At 42.1% G+C, this 4,480-nt stretch overlaps 1 pseudogene across 1 annotated transcript in view; it reads right to left on the minus strand.

The window, feature by feature from the left end:
• LOC110436274 overlaps nucleotides 1,012–4,480 on the minus strand; it is a 4,495-nt pseudogene continuing 1,026 nt past the window's right edge. The window contains exons 3-4 of the transcript XR_002454092.1: nucleotides 1,648–1,988; nucleotides 1,012–1,559 (exon numbers count right to left, since the gene is read on the minus strand). The product of XR_002454092.1 is annotated as a cysteine proteinase 1-like (transcript). The remainder of the gene's footprint in view (nucleotides 1,560–1,647; nucleotides 1,989–4,480) is intronic.

Here is a 4,480-nt window from a genome sequence, read left to right on the forward strand (position 1 = left end):
AATAGTTCGAAGCCAACTCCAGCTTGACTTCTTCTTCCCAGAGCACACCGAGCGGAGCCCCGTTGGCCCCTTCCTCTCGTCTCCGGCGAGCTCGCCGGAGAGGGCTAGGTAAGGGGCTCTGGTCCAGTAGTTTGTATTTAGTACCTACAATTTATTTGAGAGTCTTCCCGTTGTGGTTTTTCCGTCTTGGATTCGTCGTTGTCGTTGTGGCTGCCATGGACACCATGGTCGTCTCCATCGCTGACGCAACCAAGGTTAGTGGTATAGAATAAAATCGATTCTCCCCTTTTCTCTCTGTATATCTCCCCACCATCTCCCCTGATTCCACCTCCACCGACGAGTTCTGCAGCCCTTCACTCCACTACCTCTGCCGTCCGCATCCGTCTCTCCACAACAGCCACTGGTTTTGACGCTCCTTGCTTATGCATAGCTGCTCCTCTGCTAGTGGCGGTACGACTACTCCGTCTTCACCTAAGATCTGGACCTGAGCTTCTTCAATCGCCGGCAAAGTCTTCAGCCGAATCTTTCGGTTGCTGGCGTGCTTATTCAACGCAAGCTCTTCCGTCCCATCTTGAACCTGCGCTTTGCAAGGTCATCCAGCCGAGTGCATGTGTCTTTAACGCCCCCGCGACCCCTCGCTGACGTTTTCGCCTTCACCAGCACCATTGGAGCTGTTGCTGTCCTCAGACAAGACTTAGTTGTAATTTGGTCTTCTATCGAAGGCCTTTATGTAAAACGGCTGTTGTGATAATATAATATATATGTAATTTTTGTAAAAAAATTCAGACAAGACTTAGTTGTAATTTGGTCCTCTATCGAGGGCCTTTATATAAAACGGCTGTTGTGATAATATAATATATATGTAATTTTTGTAAAAAAATTCTTTTAGTAATAACAAGTCTCAAACTAAGGGAGCGTTTGGTACAGCACCGTGGACTGTTTTTGTGCTTCCCATCGACCAAACAAGTTCAGGTGTGATTCAGAATGAACCTGCATACTTTCTGGCCCGTGTACAGAAATAAGATCCATGTATTTGATCTATAGCATACTTTTAGCAAATGTTCAAACACTTGATATTTTACAAACATTACTATTGCTAACACATAACTAGTCCCATGGCCCCAATACACCAACCCAAACAAACAGTAAAGCCATCGAAAACAATTTCACATAATACCATAGGCAGCCCTCAATGACAAGAGTTCTAGTGTAAGATCAAATCAAATGCAGTGGTATGTACAGACAACAGACAAGAGGACCAATAGGTTCCTATTCCTTCTTAGAGCTGTGAATGGCAGTCACAGTAGAGACCATGGAATCAACACCGCACTTATTTTGCACATGTGGACCCCTACAAATCTTGTAGTATCCGTTCTCACCCCAGTTCTCACCCCAGGAGTTCTTTATAATCCAGTACGGCTTTTCCTTGAAGCGGATTGGAGCATAACCAGCCGATCCATAACCGACCAAAAGAACACCGTGATCCAGATGCCTTCCACAAATGTATGGGCATGACACACCACCAATGTATGTCTGCATGAAGACTGCATTGATACCAACTGCAGGAAACAAAGGATGGTAATGTGTGGTTATATTCATATAGGCTAAATGTGACACCTACAATGATCAAATGTTTTTTATCCTTACTTGCGAGTGGACCATGTTTAACCAAATTAGCAGCAATTTGGTCTTCATTAACAGATACAACACTGAAATTGTTCACTTGAGCAACAATTTTGGACTTGTCAAACTTGCAGGTGCTGTCCCTCCCATTGTACGGATAATCTTCCTCTCTCTCAAGGCCACCAACTTTCTGGAGATAACTGAAAGCTGTAGTCATCAAGCCACCATTGCATCCTGAGTCACATGAGCGCGGTTCTGATGGATCACACTGTAAAATTCATGACAACAGAGCAGAGGAATCAGAAATGCGGGCCAGCAGAACAAGTTTTCAGTCACCTAAACTTATTTCTCTCAATCCTCTTAAAACTAAAATACCATTTGAGTCGTTGGATGCTGATGGCTTGATGCTATGGCAAAAACACAAACAAGAAGTAACAAATTATATTCCAGTTAGACACTAGCATCCCAAGGGAAGCGTTAGAACAACTTATACAAGAAACTGGAAGATGATGCTGCTACTACTGCCTTATTTGCAATGAAAGAAAAGTTCCTTGTGGTTAACAGCAAGCCACATTTTCTAAACCTAATACAACCAATAGGTGGATACAATCAAAGTATCATTGTGTAGCTTTCTTGTGAACTAAGCATATCTTAGTTGGTTAGATTCCTTGCAGTGAACCTATCCACCCATGTTAATCATGTCCTTGACTTGATATGGGTGCTTACATTTTTTCAATTCATTTTAGAATTTAACGGCATTATTATATAGTGGTAGGTGATGTACCCCTGAGGTGCCTATAATAACTTTGTTAACCATAAGATTTACCGACTTAGGGGCCGTTTGGATAGGAGAAACATTTCAGATTCACCTGGAACTTGTGAATCGGTGGCAAAGGTTGAAATGACATGCTGGTTTCGCAACGGTTCCATTTCTTTTGCCTCCCTTCTCTTCTAACAATTGTATTTTATTTGTTTATACTTCTTTTTCAGTGCAACAAGTTAAAGTGGGTTTCATTTAAGTTGTTCTTTTTAGGACTTTTTGAAGCATATTTTTATTTATATGATTTTTAAGAATATATACATATATGCTTGTGAATCATAATCCATTCTAGTAGCCAAATGGTTTGACAAAGTGATTCTGATTCATCATCCGAAACGCTTCTGGACAGAATCTGGATCCCTACCAAACACACCCTTAAACTTTCGAAGGTGGGTCATAGAGGTAGAGTGTGTGTGCGTATTTTCATACAGATGAGTATGCTTAAATATACGTGTGCAACTACTATATTTTTTAAACAAAATAGCTTTCCTGTAGTCCTACATAGTCAATCTTTTTTCTTTTTGTAGCAATTATCTTTATATTTCCTACTTAAGTTTTTTTAAGAATCTTACGATTTTCCTACTTGTCCCTACCAACCAAAACAGAACAAACCCATAAGGGCATCTGTTATTCTAGCTGCAGTGTTTAGAACCAGTGCCGGCTCTATATGCATGGGACCTATGCTGGGAAAAAAAAAATAACCGTCATTTCCTTCGTGCAATTCCCCTCCGCATCTGATCGTTCCCCATCCTATTCCCTTGTCCCATGCGCATGGCCCAGCTCTGCCCGATCCATCCGATCTCCCGTACGCGTCGCCCAGCCATACCTGATTTATCCAAGCCGCCACCTGCGGATCTGTGAACCCCTCTCCTCCCTTGTTGAGTTCCATGTCTACCAGCTCACGTGTCCTGAAAGTAGCGAGGGGCCTGGATCATGTGCAATGAAGGTAATGAGGGAGCCCGACAAGCATCAAAGGAATGCCCTTTAGCCTAGTTGGCCACCTTGCGCCGCTGCCGCATGGGAGGGAGACTGTTCTGGGGGCAAGGGGGCTGAGACTGGTTGAAAGTGTTGTGTGTGAAATTGAGCATATGCTAGAAGCTTGTGTTATCTGGTCTTGGATTTTTTGTATCAGAGGAAAGCAACCTACTAAAACTTTCCTTCGAGGGATCCATATGGTCTTGTGTTGTTTTGACTTGTCGGTGTTGGGAAGGAAGGAGGCAGGTTGCTGGGAGGATTGTTGGGAGAATGGAAGCAACCGGTCGGGAGGAGTGTTGGGACGAAGGAGGCAGGCTGTTGATGGCTTCGAAGAAGGAGAAGGTTGTGGGACTTTCAAGTAGAAGAATGCTTTTGAAGAAGAACAATGCTACAGCAAGCAACATTGCATTTTTTGAATGCAAGGATCAAGTGAATTTGGATTAGTTGAAATGTGAAACAAAGTTGTTGGCTTTTGGCCTTGGCCCGTTGTAGCTGTTGTTTGGGTCAGATTCTATATATTCTTTTAGGCCTTGTTTAGTTCATGAAAAGAAAATTTTGGGTGTCACATTGGATATGCCGGCACATATTTGAAGTATTAAACGTAGACTAATAAAAAAATTGCATAGCTCGCCTGGAAACTACGAGACAAATTTATTAAGTTTAATTAATCTGCCATTAGCATATGTTGGTTACTGTAGCAGTTATGGCTAATCATGAACTAGTTAAGCTTAAAAGATTCGTCTCGCGATTTACAACTAAACCATACAATTAGATTTTTTTTTCTAAATTTAAAGCTGCATGCATGTGTCTAGAGATTCGATGGGATGGGTGAAAAGTTTTTGGGTGAGAAACTAAACAAAGGCCTTATTCATGAACCTTGGAATGAAAACAGTATGGATATTTTTTTGGTCATATTCGAGACCATTTAGAGGAGTTCAAATCTGTTCATATCGAGTCCGGATATTCAACATAAAAGACCTGCTCCTATAGTAGGAGCATAAAAATGACACCGCAGCAGAAGGCAACACGATAACACAGGGGAATATTCTCCCATCATCGTTT

Source organism: Sorghum bicolor, chromosome 6 (assembly GCF_000003195.3).
Source record: "Sorghum bicolor cultivar BTx623 chromosome 6, Sorghum_bicolor_NCBIv3, whole genome shotgun sequence".
Taxonomy (NCBI): domain Eukaryota; kingdom Viridiplantae; phylum Streptophyta; class Magnoliopsida; order Poales; family Poaceae; genus Sorghum; species Sorghum bicolor.